General features: G+C 39.3%; 1 pseudogene; it reads right to left on the reverse strand.

Moving 5' to 3' along the window:
• Window positions 1-15,785: 15,785 nt before the first annotated feature.
• Window positions 15,786-16,740, reverse strand: LOC144309940 (18S ribosomal RNA; annotated as a pseudogene).
• Between the last annotated feature and the right edge of the window lie 226 nt (window positions 16,741-16,966).

Below are 16,966 nucleotides of genomic sequence, written 5' to 3' on the forward strand. Positions count from 1 at the left end.
TGTTTATGGAGTCGTGCGACTCATCTTGGCATTTTCAGTGCCTTGCTTTATTAATTAAGCTACATTAACTTATACTGAAATTGTAGTGTGTATAATAAATAAAATACATAGTAAATATGAGAGGAAAAAAAAAGGGGATGCTATCTATAGATAGACCACGAGATCGAATGCGTGTAAGACTGTTGTGTTAAGTTAACTAGAGTAGCAATACATTTGTATACAATTTAAATAAAGCTTGTGAGTATTGTATGCACTTAGTCCTGTTTTTGGGGTTTGGCAGGACATAAATAAGTGTATAATAGATGACATGAGTTTATGGGGGGTAAGGGGGGTTTGTATAAGTTAACTTAATGTCTTGCGCGTGTACGTACGTGTACACACGTGTACGTACGTGTACACACGTGTACGTACGTGTACACACGTGTACGTACGTGTACGTACGTGTACGTACGTGTACACACGTGTACGTACGTGTACACACGTGTACGTACGTGTACACACGTGTACGTACGTGTACACACGTGTACGTACGTGTACACACGTGTACGTACGTGTACACACGTGTACGTACGTGTACACACGTGTACGTACGTGTACACACGTGTACGTACGTGTACACACGTGTACGTACGTGTACACACGTGTACGTACGTGTACACACGTGTGTCCTAGAATTATATGTCCTGAAACCATTGACTGAATAGCACCTTGATTTTATGCGTGAGTTGATAAATGATAATGAATAAGTCCAGCTACAAGTTATTTGACTGCATTAGGGCCGCGACGGGCATATTCCCTGAGAGCAGAAGATAAGTTAGAGTTAGTGCCGTTGCGGTCATAGATGAGTGATAGCAGATTCCCCCCCTAAAAATAAAAGATACCAAATGCATGACACCACAGTTATGTGTGATCATGGGCTGATTAGTCACTAGTCCATCGAGATGTCCCATTTGCGAGAATTAGTAGGATTGGAATAAATAGAGTCATGGCCCTGAGGTAAGAACCAGATGCCAGGTATAGTTTCATGATAGTAACCCCCACATTAGCATGGGCCCGGAGCGAGAAGAGTGACATTACAGGCAAGGATTGATGGTTTCTCGAGGCATGGTGATTAAGCCCTTATTGGACTAAGTGATATGCATCTAGTTACTGTTGAGGATCAATGGGTTGTGGAATTGGACTAGACATGTCCTATGTAAAGATATAATATCATGTACATGCTTATATGCATGGGGCAAGCCATTAATGCACGACGTACATAGGGGAGGGAAAGAAGGATTTTTTGGAGATACTGACATAGCACAGTAGAGGTGGTCCAATATATGAATGTAGGGGGTGTCAGGGAATAGTTTAAGAAGAATTTCAGCTTTGGGTGCTGATGGTGGAGCAAGAGCTTCTTCCTTGAGTCTTAGGGAGGGCGACTACTCTCCATTTTTGGTTTACAAGACCAAGGTAATGATTATACTACAAAGACTCTTCATTTTAGAAGATTATTTTCGATAACGCTAATTGTTGGCATTAGAATCAATAGGATGGTGAAATATAGAATTGAGGCGACCTGTCCGATAATGATGAAAGGGTGTTCAACTGGCTGTCCTCCAATCCAAGTTAAAGTGAGAAGATCGGCGACTAAAAGTCAGAATAGGCATTGGCTGAGGGGTCGGAATATTATACTGCGTTGCTTAGATGTGTGGAGGAATGGAATGAATGCTAAAATTAGGATGGAGAATACTAGGGCGAGTACACCTCCTAATTTATTAGGGATAGATCGTAGGATGGCATAGGCGAATAGGAAGTATCATTCAGGTTTGATATGTGGAGGGGTGTTTAGGGGGTTTGCAGGGGTGTAGTTGTCTGGATCTCCTAATAGGTCTGGTGAAAATAAAACTAGTGATATTAAGACTAGGAGCAGGAGTAGGATTCCTAGGATATCTTTAATTGTGTAGTAGGGGTGAAACGGAATTTTGTCTGAGTCTGATGTGATTCCTGAGGGGTTGTTGGATCCGGTTTCGTGTAGAAATAGGAGGTGTACTATTGCTAGAGCTGCGATGATGAATGGAAAGATAAAATGAAATGCAAAGAATCGTGTTAAGGTTGCTTTGTCTACTGAGAAGCCACCTCAGATTCACTCTACTAAGTTGGTTCCGATATAGGGGATGGCGGAGAGAAGGTTAGTGATTACAGTTGCCCCTCAAAATGATATTTGTCCTCACGGCAGTACATAGCCTATGAATGCTGTGGCTATGGTTGCGAATAGTAGTACAATTCCAATGTTTCATGTTTCTATGAATACATAGGATCCATAGTATAGGCCTCGTCCCACATGTATGAATAGGCAGATGAAGAATATGGAAGCGCCATTTGCATGTATATAGCGGATAATTCAGCCGTAGTTAACGTCTCGACAGATGTGGGTGACCGATGAAAAAGCTGTGGCCGTGTCCGATGTGTAGTGTATAGCTAGAAATAAACCTGTTAGAATCTGTAGAATCAAGCATACTCCTAATAAGGACCCGAAATTCCATCAAGCAGAGATGTTAGATGGCGCTGGGAGGTCAATGAATGAATTGTTGACAATTTTGGCTAGTGGGTGGGTTTTTCGAATGTTGGTCATTAATGTTCTTATAGTTGAAATACAACGATGATTTTTCATGTCATTAGTCATGGTTAAATTCCATGTAGGAATAATGATAACATACATTGTATTTATTTTAAGTATCGTTTTTGTGATGAGTTTTGTGGGTTTTGCCACTAAACCATCTCCTATTTATGGTGGGCTTGTGCTAATTATTAGCGGTGGGATTGGTTGTGCGATTGTTCTGAATTTTGGGGGTTCTTTTTTAGGGCTGATAGTGTTTTTAATTTATTTGGGGGGTATATTAGTAGTATTTGGTTATACAACTGCTATGGCTACTGAGCAATACCCTGAGGTGTGAGTTTCAAATAAGGCTGTTCTAGCGGCTTTTATTACTGGTCTATTGTCTGAGTTGTTGACTGCTTGCTATATTTTGAAGGATGATGAGGTGGAGGTAGTATTAAAGTTTAATGGAATAGGGGATTGGGTAATTTATGATACGGGGGACTCTGGGTTTTTTAGTGAAGAGGCTATGGGTATTGCGGCTTTATATAGTTATGGAACCTGGTTGGTGATTGTTACAGGTTGGTCGCTGTTAACTGGTGTGTTGGTTATCATGGAAGTTACCCGTGGTAATTAAGGATTAGTAGGCTGAGAATTATAGTTAGTATGAACGATAGGAAATAGAGCTTGATGAGACCCTTTTGATTTGAAATAAGGGTAGAAGATTTTATTTGGAAATACGAGATTGATTTGGGTAGGATGTTTTCTAGTCAGATGGAGTCCAGAAGTATAGATGCTGATTTCTGGCTGATGGTTAAACTTGTTTTAGGTGTGAGGCGGTGCATAATGGTTGGATAATAGCCAAGGAGGGTGGAAAATTTAAAGTAATTAGATGGATAGTTAAATTTGAGTCCTTGTATGGTAAGGTTTAGTTCTAGTGCCAGGATGAAACCCAAGATAGTTACTGCAAGGGCTATCATTTTTAGATAATGAGGCATAGTTATCTGTGGGATGGTGGTGGGTGTGATGCTGTGGGAGATAATGTATCCTGCAAATACACTTCCGATAAGGAGTCGTTTAATAGAGTTAATTAGGAGAGGATTATTCTCGTTGATAAGGATTATAGGGGAGAAGCGGGGCTGGCCTAGTAGAGCGAAGAATATAATTCGGGTGCTGTAGGCAGCGGTTAGGGATGTGGCAACGAGTGTAATTAAGAGGGCTCAGGCGTTGGTATTCGACGTGTTAGCGGACTCGATGATCAGGTCTTTGGAGTAGAATCCTGTAAGGAAAGGTATGCCTGTTAATGCGAGGCTTCCGACAATCAGGGAAGTTGTGGTGAAGGGAAGGACTTTAAATAGGCCACCTATCTTTCGAATGTCTTGTTCATCGTTTAGGCTGTGGATAATTGACCCTGAACATATGAATAACATAGCTTTAAAAAATGCGTGAGTGCAGATGTGTAAGAAGGCTAGGTAAGGCTGGTTAATGCCAATTGTTACTATTATTAGGCCTAGTTGGCTTGAGGTAGAGAACGCTACAATTTTTTTGATATCGTTCTGTGTAAGAGCGCAGATTGCAGTAAATAGTGTAGTAATAGCCCCTAAGCATAAAGTGAGGGTTTGAATAGTTTGATTATGCTCTATTAGTGGATGAAAGCGGATAAGAAGAAATACTCCTGCTACAACTATTGTGCTTGAGTGAAGTAGGGCTGATACAGGAGTGGGGCCTTCTATGGCTGAGGGGAGTCAGGGATGTAAGCCGAATTGAGCAGATTTACCGGTAGCTGCTAATAGTAAGCCAAGTAGCGGCAAATTAAAATTATCGTTTGTTGTAATAAAGATTTGTTGAAGGTCTCATGTGTTTAAGTTCAATAGAAACCATGCTATGGTTATAATGAAGCCTACATCTCCAATACGGTTATAGAGGATAGCTTGTAGGGCAGCTGTATTTGCATCGGTTCGGCCGTATCATCATCCAATAAGTAAAAATGATATAATGCCAACTCCTTCTCAGCCAATGAATAGTTGGAATATGTTGTTTGCGGTGACTAAGACTATTATAGTAATAAGAAATAAGAGAAGATACTTGAAAAATCGGTTAATATAAGGATCGGAGTGTATATATCATATAGAAAACTCTATAATAGACCACGTGACAAAAAGGGCTACGGGCACAAAGATTATTGAGAAGTAGTCTAATTTAAAACTCATGGATAGTTTTATGGTCTGGATTGTTATTCAATGTCAGTTTGAAACAATTGTTTCCTGTCCTGAGTAGATGAATATTATTGTGGGAATTATGCTAATTATGAATGCGTAAGAAGTAGCGGTTTTTACATAGTATGGGTATAGCTTATTTTTGTAGAGTTTAGTAGAGGTTATAATGATGGGCAAAGTAAGAATGACTAGAGCTGTGATTATGCATGAAGTAAATATATTTATTACTTTTATTTGGAGTTGCACCAATTTTTTGGTTCCTAAGACCAATGGATTACTTCTATCCTATAAAAGTTGAAAAAGCCATGTTCTTATACATGGGAGCATGAGTTAGCAGTTCTTGCAGTACTTTTTCGGTAAGCAAAAAGGTTTGAGCTTTTATTATTAGATTCACAATCTAATGTTTTTGTTAAACTATGCTTACAGTAGATGGGACCGAGAATAATTTTAGGGTTAAGGGATAGGAGGAGTAGAGGCAGTAGATGCAAGGTTATTAGGGCATTTTCTCGTGTGAATGACGGTTTGATATTTTTGATATGGTGGGAATATTTACCACGCTGTGTGGTGATTAGTATATAAAGTGAGTATAGGGCAGTGATGGTGATGTTAATTCCTATTAGAATAATAGTAATGTTGGATCATGAGAATGAGGATATCACTACAAATAGTTCTCCGATAAGATTAATTGTTGGAGGAAGAGCCAGATTTGTGAGGCTTGCTAATAACCATCAGGCTGCTATCAGGGGAAGGAGGGTTTGAAGTCCTCGTGCGAGAATCATAGTACGGCTATGGATTCGTTCGTAATTGGAGTTGGCTAAGCAGAATAGCATCGAGGATGTTAAACCATGGGCAATTATTAGGGCTGTTGCACCTATATAACTTCATGGTGTTTGAATAAGAACCGCTACAATAACGAGTGCCATATGACTAACTGAGGAGTATGCAATTAGGGATTTTAGATCTGTTTGACGGAGACAGATAGAGCTTGTTATGATTATGCCTCATAGAGATAATATTATGAAAGGATACGCTATGAAGTTGGTCAGGGGGTTTAGTAGGGTTGTAATTCGTATCATGCCATAGCCTCCTAATTTCAGGAGTACGGCGGCAAGTACCATGGAGCCGGCAATAGGGGCCTCTACGTGTGCTTTTGGTAGTCACAAGTGGAGGCCGTATAGAGGTATCTTTACTATGAATGCTATCATGCATGCCAATCATAAGAAAACATTAGATCAGGAGTTTGGCAGAGGTTGAATTCAGTATTGAATTATGAGAAAATTTAGGGAGCCCATGAAATTGTGGATGTAAAGGAGAGCTACTAGGAGTGGGAGAGATCCTATTAAAGTATAAAATAAGAAGTAGAGCCCTGCGTTTAGTCGTTCAGTTTGATTCCCCCATCGGGTAATAATGATCAGGGTTGGGATTAGTGTTGCCTCAAATAGGATGTAAAAGAAGATAAGTTCAGAGGCGGTGAAAGTTATAATTAGGAACAACTGGAGAAGAATCAGTATTGAAATATATAGTTTTTTTCGAGTTAAGGGTTCTTTTGATAAATGGTGTTGGCTTGCTATAAGTATAAGGGGTAGAAGTCATGTTGTAAGTGCTAGTAGCGGTGCTGATAGGGAGTCAGAGAAAAATATTAAGGAGGGGTTCAATGTATTATCATTTGGTTGATTCAGGTAGAATAAGCTGATTAAGCTGATTAGCAAACCATATGTTGTCGTGTTAATTCAGATTATGTTAGGCTTTGATACTCATGTAAGGGGGATCAGTATGATAGTGGGGATGATAATTTTTAGCATTGTAAGAGGTTTAGGTTTTGTACGTAATCAGTCCCGTAGGTGTTAGATACTATAACTAGTAGAGATAGTCCTAATGCTGCTTCGCAGGCAGCAAATACTAGTAGTACGATTGGTATCATGCTGGCTAATGTAAGGTGGTTGTTGAGAATAGTTACAGATATTATTACAAATAGTGATAATATTATGCCCTCTAAGCATAGTAGCGATGATATTAGGTGTGATCGATAAACAAGTATACCTATTAGAGAAAGAATGAATGCCAGAAAGATATTAATATATACTATGGACATATGATAATTATGAGATAAATCATAATCTAATGAGTCGAAATCATTTGTTTTGGCTTAAACTAATTATCATATTCGGTTCATTCTAGCCCCTTTTCGGTTCATTCGTACGCTAGGCTTGCAGCTAGGAGGGAGATTAGTAGGAGTGCTATGATAAGTATTGTTGTCAACTTGTTGGTTTGTGACGCTCAGGGAAGTGGGAGTAGGAGTGCGATTTCTAGGTCGAAAAGCAGGAATGTGATGGCAACTAGGAAGAATTTTATAGAGAAAGGTAGGCGAGCAGATCCCATGGGGTCAAAACCACATTCGTAGGGGCTTGTCTTGTCTGTATAAATATTTAGTTGGGGAAGTCAGAATGCGATTAGTACAAGTAAGGACGCTAGGGTTACATTAGTTATCAAGGTTAGTATTACGTTTATTACTTCTTTCCAGGTTGATCTGGAGCTAACTGATTGGAAGTCAATTGTACTAGTTATACTAAAGAAATAGGATCCTCATCAATAAATAGATACATATAAGAATAGTCAGACTACATCAACAAAGTGTCAATATCATGCAGCGGCTTCAAATCCGAAGTGGTGGTTTGATGTGAAGTGGTAGTATAGTTGTCGGAGAAAGCACACGATAAGGAATGTGGAGCCAATAATTACATGTAGTCCGTGAAACCCAGTAGCTATAAAAAAGGTAGATCCGTACACTCCGTCGGAGATTGTAAAAGATGTCTCGTAGTATTCGGAGGCCTGTAATAGTGTAAAATATACGCCTAAGGAGATTGTAATAAATAGGCCTTGAAGTATGTGTTTACGATTGCCTTCTATTAAACTATGATGGGCTCAAGTAATAGATACTCCGGAGGCTAGGAGGACTGAGGTGTTGAGTAGAGGAACTTCTAGTGGGTTAAGAGGAATAATGCCGGTGGGAGGTCAGCAACCTCCAAGTTCAGGAGTAGGGGCTAGGCTGGAATGGTAAAAGGCTCAAAAGAAGCCTGCAAAGAAAAATACTTCTGATACAATAAAAAGAACTATTCCGTACCGTAGTCCTTTTTGTACAATAGGGGTGTGATGTCCTTGGAATGTGCCTTCTCGGATCACATCTCGTCATCACTGGTATATGGTTAGCAGGTTGGTTGTGAATCCTAATGTAAGTAGGGATATTGAGTTATAGTGAAATCATATGATAAGACCCGATGTTATAAGAAGGGCAGAAAGGGCTCCTGTTAGCGGTCATGGGCTTGGGTTAACTATATGGTAAGCGTGAGTTTGGTGGGTCATTAGGTGTTGTCATGTAAGTATAGACTTACTAGTAAGGTAAAGACATAGGCTTGAATTAAGGCAACAGCAAACTCTAGAATCGTAAATAGAATTAAAATAATAAAAGTGATGAAAGCTGTGGTCGCGCTAATATTAATAAGAGCTAAGGTAGCCCCTCCAATCAAATGGATTAGGAGGTGTCCTGCAGTAATATTGGCGGTTAATCGAACGGCTAGAGCTATGGGTTGAATGAATAGACTAATAGTTTCGATGATTACTAGTATTGGAATTAGGGGAAGAGGGGTGCCTTGGGGTAGAAAGTGTGCCAAGGATGCTTTGGTCTTATAGCGGAAACCGGTAATTACTGTCCCTGCTCATAGGGGGATTGCTATTCCGAGGTTTATAGAGAGTTGTGTCGTGGGCGTAAATGAGTGGGGTAGTAGTCCAAGTAGGTTAGTTGAACCAATGAATAGAATTAGTGATATAAGTAGAGAGCTCAGGTTCGTCCCTTTTGATTATGAATTGCTAGTATTTGTTTTGATGTTAATTGAATTAATCATTGCTGAATGGAGATTAACCGATTATTGATTAGGCGATTGGGTGCTGGGAATAAAATGGAAGGGAATATGACGATCAGTACTACAATAGGGAGACCTATTATTGAGGGGGCAGCGAAAGAGGCGAATAAATTTTCGTTCATTTGTTTTCTCAAGGATTATGTTGACTAGTGATTTTAGTAGACTTGGTTATTGGGTTTTCCGGGTAGTGGTGATTTGAAATTTTTAGTTGGAATAGAATGAAGAGGGTGAGAAATATTGAAAAGATTATAATAAATCAGGTGGATGTGTCTAGCTGTGGCATTTCATTAAGGGGAGGTTAAAACTCCCAGTCTTTAACTTAAAAGGTTAATGCTTTATAGCTTCTTAATGAGTAAGTCTAGTCTAGGTTATACTATTAAGGCAGATCAGGTTTCAAAATAAGATAGGGGGACTATTTCAAGAACAATGGGTATAAAGCTATGGTTAGATCCGCAGATTTCAGAGCACTGGCCATAATACAGTCCCGGTCGTATGGCTATAAGGGTGGTTTGGTTTAGTCGTCCTGGAATAGCGTCAGTTTTTAGACCTAGTGATGGAACAGCTCATGAATGCAAAACGTCTTCTGAAGAAATAAGTATTCGGATGGTTATTTCTATTGGGAGGACAACTCGGTTGTCTACTTCTAATAGTCGGAGTTCTCCTGGCTTTAATTCTTGTGTTGGGATTATGTAGGAGTCAAAGTTTAAGTCTTCATAATCAGTATATTCATAGCTTCAGTATCATTGGTGGCCTATTGTTTTCACGGTTAAAGAGGGGTTATTGATTTCGTCTATTATATAAAGGATTCGGAGGGAAGGTAGAGCGATTAGGATTAGGATAATGGCGGGTAGGATAGTTCATACTGTTTCTACTTCCTGTGCGTCTATTGTGCTTGTATGAGTTAATTTTGTAGTCAATATTAGGGAAATGATGTAGAGAACTAAAGAACTGATTAAGAATACAATTATTAGTGTATGGTCATGAAAATGAAGTAGCTCCTCTATAATAGGGGAGGTTGCGTCCTGTAATCCGAGTTGAAATGGGTACGCCATAGAGGTATATAGGGGTTTCACCTATAATTTAACCTTGACAAAGTTATGTAATATTTTACTAATACCTCCTGATTGAGAAAGACATAGTGGTTATGACATTGGCTTGAAACCAATTTTAGGGGGTTCGATTCCTTCCTTTCTTATTTTTGGATTACATATGTAGGTTCTTCGAACGTGTGATATGGAGGGGGACATCCATGTAGTCATTCAATATTAGTTGTAGTAAGTTCTACTATAGCAACTTCTCGTTTGGATGCAAAGGCCTCTCAGATTATAAAAATTATAAGCATCACCGCTGTAAGCGAGATAAACGATCCTATAGAGGAGACGGTATTTCAGGTGGTATATGCATCTGGATAGTCAGAGTACCGACGAGGTATTCCGGATAAACCTAGGAAATGCTGAGGGAAGAAAGTTATATTTACTCCCACAAATATAATTGTAAAGTGAATCTTTGCTCAAGTATCGTTAAGAGTATAACCTGAGAATAAGGGGAATCAGTGGGCAAATCCTCCCATAATGGCAAAAACTGCTCCCATTGAGAGCACATAGTGAAAATGAGCTACAACATAATACGTATCATGAAGAACGATGTCTAAGGACGAATTAGCTAGGACAATGCCTGTTAGCCCGCCTACTGTGAATAAGAAAATAAACCCTAAAGCTCATAGCATAGCTGGAGATCATTTAATATTGCCTCCGTGAAGTGTTGCCAGTCAACTAAATACTTTTACTCCTGTTGGAATAGCGATAATTATAGTGGCGGATGTGAAGTATGCTCGTGTGTCTACGTCTATTCCTACAGTAAACATATGGTGAGCTCATACGATAAAGCCTAAAAACCCAATAGATATTATTGCCCATACTATTCCTATATAGCCGAAAGGCTCTTTTTTCCCTGAGTAGTAAGTGACAATGTGAGAAATTATTCCGAACCCTGGCAGGATAAGAATGTAAACTTCAGGATGTCCGAAGAATCAGAATAAGTGTTGATATAGGATAGGGTCTCCTCCTCCAGCGGGATCGAAAAATGTCGTATTAAGATTACGGTCTGTTAAAAGTATTGTAATTCCAGCAGCCAGTACAGGCAGGGATAGTAGGAGTAGAACTGCTGTAATTAGTACTGATCATACAAATAGGGGGGTTTGATACTGGGATATTGCAGGGGGTTTTATGTTGATAATAGTAGTAATGAAATTAATTGCCCCTAAAATAGAAGAGACTCCGGCTAAATGTAAGGAGAAAATTGTAAGATCAACGGATGCTCCTGCATGGGCCAGATTGCCAGCCAGTGGGGGGTAAACGGTCCACCCCGTTCCTGCACCTGCTTCTACCATAGAAGATGCTAATAGTAGAAGAAAAGATGGAGGAAGAAGTCAGAAGCTCATGTTATTTATTCGGGGGAATGCCATGTCCGGAGCACCAATTATTAATGGCACTAGTCAGTTTCCAAAGCCCCCAATTATAATGGGCATGACTATGAAGAAGATTATTACGAAAGCATGGGCGGTTACGACGACGTTATAAATTTGATCGTCGCCTAGTAAAGTACCGGGCTGACCTAGTTCGGCTCGGATGAGGAGGCTCAAGGCAGTGCCTACTATGCCGGCTCATGCTCCAAATAGTAAGTATAAAGTACCAATATCTTTGTGATTAGTAGAGAACAGTCATCGGTTAATGAACATAGGTAAAATGGCTGATAAAAGCATTAGACTGTAAATCTAAAAATAGAGGTTTAAGTCCTCTTTTTGCCAAGCTCTGTGGTGAATTTTCATATTGAATTGCAAATTCAAAGAAGCAGCCTAGACGCCGCCGGGGCTTCTCCCGCCTTTTTTTTCTACGCGGCGGGAGAAGGTAGATTGAAGCCAGTTACTAGGGTATTTAGCTGTTAACTAAAATTTCGTGAGGTAGAAGCTCACCAATCTAGGGAGGGCTTAGCTTAATTAAAGTGTTTGATTTGCATTCAATTGATGTAAGATAGATTCTTGCAGCCCTTAGAGGTGATTTGGTCAGGGGTTAAGTGTATAGCACTTGCTTAGAGCTTTGAAGGCTCTTGGTCTGGTCTAACCTAAACTCCTAGTCCAAGACTGATAATATAGGTGTTAGCGGGAGTAGTATAGTTGAGATAATGATTAAGGGGGGTAGTAGGGTTGCCTTTTTTGTGTACTCGAATTGTCATTTTATTTTTATGTTATTTGTGGACGGGAATATGGTAAGTGCGGTGCTATATGTGAGTCGCAGGTAGAAATATAAGTTAAGTAGAGCGGTGATGGCTATTAGTGTTGGAATAATAATTATGTTATTTTTTGTTAATTCTTGAATAATTATTCATTTAGGGATGAAGCCAGATAATGGGGGTAGTCCTCCTAGGGATAATATTAAGATTAAGATTATGGAGGTGATTAGGGGAAATTTATTTCATATGTGGGATAAGGATAAGGTTGTGGTGGATGAGTTTAATATGAATAGTATGAAGGTAGATAGTGTTATTAGAATATATAAAGTTAAGTTTAGGATTATTATTGTAGGGTTGTAAATAATGATAGCGGCTATTCAGCCTATGTGGGCAATGGAGGAGTATGCTATGATTTTTCGTAGTTGAGTTTGATTTAGTCCGCCTCAGCCTCCTACTAGAACGGATGCGAGGGCTATTAGTATAAGAAGGTTGGTGTTAATTGATGGGGAGATTTGATATAGGATGGATATAGGTGCGATTTTTTGTCATGTTAGTAGGATTATTCCTGATATAAGTGTTACTCCTTGTGCTACTTCGGGAACTCAGAAGTGGAATGGAGATAGGCCTAGTTTTATTGTTAGGGCGGTGGTTATTATGATGGATGCGATGGGGTTTGAGATTTTTGAGATTACTCATTGGCCGGAGTAAAGAAGGTTAATGGTGACTCCTATTATTAGTAATATTGAGGCAGTAGCTTGTGTAAGAAAATATTTTGTAGAGGCTTCTATGGCTCGTGGATTATACTTTTTTATGAGGATAGGGATGATGGCTAGCATGTTTATTTCGAATCCAATTCAGATCAGTAATCAGTGCGAGCTTAGTATGACGATTATGGTCCCTGCCATGATAGTTGCTATAATAATAGTGAGAATAGGGGGTTTTATTAGTACGGGAAGGGTATAAACCAACATTTTCGGGGTATGGGCCCGATAGCTTAATTTAGCTGACCTTACTGTAGAATATAGTGTAAGTTTGGTAGCACGAAGATCTTTGAATTCTTAAGATTAGGTTCGAAGCCTATTATTCTAGAAATAAGAGGATTTAAACCTCTATTATTTACTCTATCAAAGTAACTCTTTTATCAGACATATTTCTTATGTTTGGGGTGGGATACTCGCGGTAATAATGGGTAAGGCAACATGTCATATGCATAGGGCTAAAGTTAGGGGTAGAAAATTTTTTCACAATAAGTGTATTAATTGATCATAGCGGAATCGAGGGTATGATGCTCGAATTCATAGGAAGCAGATAGTTAGTAAGAGGGTTTTTATAGTGAAGTTAATAGAGTAGAGTTCTGGTATAAATGGGTTGTGGAATGCACCGAAGAATAGAATTGTTGTGAGGATATTTATTATAATGATATTTGCGTACTCTGCTAGAAAGAATAGGGCAAAAGGACCCGCTGCATACTCTACGTTAAATCCAGAAACTAGTTCGGATTCTCCTTCAGTTAAGTCGAAGGGGGCTCGGTTAGTTTCTGCTAGAGTAGAAATGAATCATATCATGGCTAGGGGCCAGGCCGGAAAGATTAGTCATATATGTTCTTGGGTGATAATTAGTGTGGATAGTGTAAATGACCCGTTTATTAGGAGGACTGATAGGAGGACTGATAGGAGAATGATTGCTAGTGTTACTTCATATGAGATTGTTTGAGCTACTGCTCGGAGGGCTCCGATTAGAGCGTATTTGGAGTTTGAGGCTCATCCTGACCAAAGGATGGAGTATACGGCGAGACTTGATATTGCTAGTATGAATAGGACTCCTAAGTTTATATTAATGAGTGGGTAGGGCATTGGGAGAGGGATTCATATAGTTAGGGCTAGTGATAGAGCTAGAATGGGGGCTAGAATGAATATTGATATGGAGGATGTAAGTGGTCGTAGAGGTTCTTTTGTGAAGAGTTTTACTGCATCTGCGATTGGTTGAAGGAGGCCGTAGGGGCCTACGATATTAGGCCCTTTTCGAAGTTGTATGTAGCCTAAGACTTTTCGTTCAACGAGGGTGAGGAAGGCTACGGCAAGAAGGATTGGGATGATAAGAGAGATAATGTTGATAAAGAACATTTTGTTAGGGAGAGGAATTGAACCTCTGATAATAAAGGTTTAAGTTTTACGCAGTTACCGGGCTCTGCCACCCTAACAAAGCCCCTTTTCTCGGGCTTATGAGGAGATAAACTGGTTAGATTGAGTTGACTTCATCTATTAGTTTTAAGGCGCCTTTGTGAGGTAGGCCTTACATCCCTTGTCCTTTCGTACTGGGGGAGGTTATATAATAGATAGAAACCGACCTGGATTACTCCGGTCTGAACTCAGATCACGTAGGACTTTAATCGTTGAACAAACGAACCCTTAATAGCTGCTGCACCATTAGGATGTCCTGATCCAACATCGAGGTCGTAAACCCTATTGTCGATATGGACTCTTGAATAGGATTGCGCTGTTATCCCTAGGGTAACTTGTTCCGTTGATCAAAAATTATTGGATCAATAAGTGATGTTATATTTTGACTTGTGGGTCTAAATTTTAATCACTCGGGAGTTTTTTTATATTCCGAGGTCACCCCAACCTAAATTGCTAACCCACAATAATGGTGTAATGTTATGCCTTGTAGGTATTTAGTATCCATAAGTTTGGGTTAGTTAATTAAAGCTCCATAGGGTCTTCTCGTCTTATTGTGGCATTCCCGCCTCTTCACGGGAAGGTCAATTTCACTGATTGGGAATAAGAGACAGTTAAACCCTCGTGTGGCCATTCATACAAGTCCTTATTTAGAGAACAAATGATTATGCTACCTTTGCACGGTCAGGATACCGCGGCCGTTAAACAAGTGTCACTGGGCAGGCAGTGCCTCCAATACTAGAAATGCTGGAGGTGATGTTTTTGGTAAACAGGCGGGGTTTGTGTTTGCCGAGTTCCTTTTACTCCTTTTAATCTTTCCTTAAATGCATGCCTGTGTTGGGTTAACAATAGGGTAGATAAGTATTTCATTTTTGGGTTGATATTATCAGATTGTTAACTATCAGTGGTCTATCCGTTTCTGATATAAGCTTATGCGGGGAGAAAATAGTTCTTGTTACTCATACTAGCATTGTTGCTTCTATATTTAAATAGAATGGCCCAGGAGGTATAATTAGGAGTTGATGTAATATGATTGGGATTAAGTTATATTGTTTGTTGAGCTGGAACGCTTTCTCAATTGGTGGCTGCTTTTAAGCCAACTATGGTGATGTTAGTATATACTCTCTAATAAAGGTTGTATCCTGATTCTAAGAAGCTGTACCTTCTTAGACTATATTTTAAATTTACATTAAAATTTTGTTTTTTTTAGGTAAATTTAAAGTTGAACTAAAATTCTGTTTGTGGGCAACCAGCTATCACCAGGCTCGTTAGGCTTTTCACCTCTACCCACAAATCTTCTCACTATTTTGCTACATAGATGAGTTGATCCTTTTAGATTGTTTATGGGTAGCTCGTCTGGTTTCGGGGAGCTTAGCTTAAGTTCTCTTTGTTAAGTCGTTTCTGGCTAGTTCATTATGCAAAAGGTAAAAGGGGTAATCTTTGCTGTTTAATACTGTTAAGATGTCTTTCATCATTCCCTTACGGTACTATCTCTATCGCTCCAATTAAAATTTCTATCTCCTATACTTTTATTATTTAACTAAATGTTTTACTTTATATGTCTGTGATACTTAAGTTTGGGGTTAGTTGGGCTAGCTTTTGTTCAAAGTGGTCATAAGTAATGAAATCTTCTGGGTGTAGGCCAGACGCTTTAGTTAAGCTACACTTTGATTAATCCAAGCACACCTTCCGGTATGCTTACCTTGTTACGACTTGTCTCCTCTTGTGTCTTAGTTAAGTTAATATGGTTATGGTTGTGTCTTATTACTTGAGGAGGGTGACGGGCGGTGTGTGCGTGCTTCATGGCCCTATTCAATTAAGCTCTCTATTCTTAATTTACTACTAAATCCTCCTTCAGTTTTTAATTTCATAAAAACGTTCGTGGAATGTTCTTGGGTAGAAAATGTAGCCCATTTCTTCCCACCCCATAAGTTACACCTTGACCTAACTTTTTTATGTAAAATGATTGTGCTTACTATTCTACCTTTTGAGGGTTTGCTGAAGATGGCGGTATATAGACTGAATTAGCAAAGGGTGGTGAGGTTTATCGGGGTTTATCGATTATAGAACAGGCTCCTCTAGAGGGATATAAAGCACCGCCAAGTCCTTTGAGTTTTAAGCTATTGCTAGTAGTCCTCTGGCGAATTATTTTGTTGTAAAATTATCTATGTTTAGGGCTAAGCATAGTGGGGTATCTAATCCCAGTTTGGGTCTTAGCTATCGTGTAGTCAGATTATTATAAAGTCACTTTCGTGGTCTATTTTATGGTAACTGTAGCTTTTTACGGCTTAGTTAAGTTTTAACTTTAGTGCAAAGGTATCTTAAACACGCTTTACGCCGTGGGCCTATTAGTTTGGGTTAATCGTATGACCGCGGTGGCTGGCACGAAATTTACCAACCCTTTTTAGTATGGCTTAGTCAAACTTTCGTTTATGGCTTAATTTTTATCACTGCTGTATCCCGTGGGGGTGTGGCTTAGCAAGGTGTTATGAGCTACTTAAGAGTGTGCTTGATACCTGCTCCTTTAGATCACTGCTGATTTTAAGGGCATTCTCACTGGGGCGTGGAGACTTGCATGTGTAAGTCTACTAAGAACTAATAGGAAGGCTAGGACCAAACCTTTGTGTTTATGGAGTCGTGCGACTCATCTTGGCATTTTCAGTGCCTTGCTTTATTAATTAAGCTACATTAACTTATACTGAAATTGTAGTGTGTATAATAAATAAAATACATAGTAAATATGAGAGGAAAAAAAAAGGGGATGCTATCTATAGATAGACCACGAGATCGAATGCGTGTAAGACTGTTGTGTTAAGTTAACTAGAGTAGCAATACATTTGTATACAATTT

Source organism: Canis aureus, unplaced genomic scaffold, assembly GCF_053574225.1.
Source record: "Canis aureus isolate CA01 unplaced genomic scaffold, VMU_Caureus_v.1.0 ptg000267l_RagTag, whole genome shotgun sequence".
Taxonomy (NCBI): domain Eukaryota; kingdom Metazoa; phylum Chordata; class Mammalia; order Carnivora; family Canidae; genus Canis; species Canis aureus.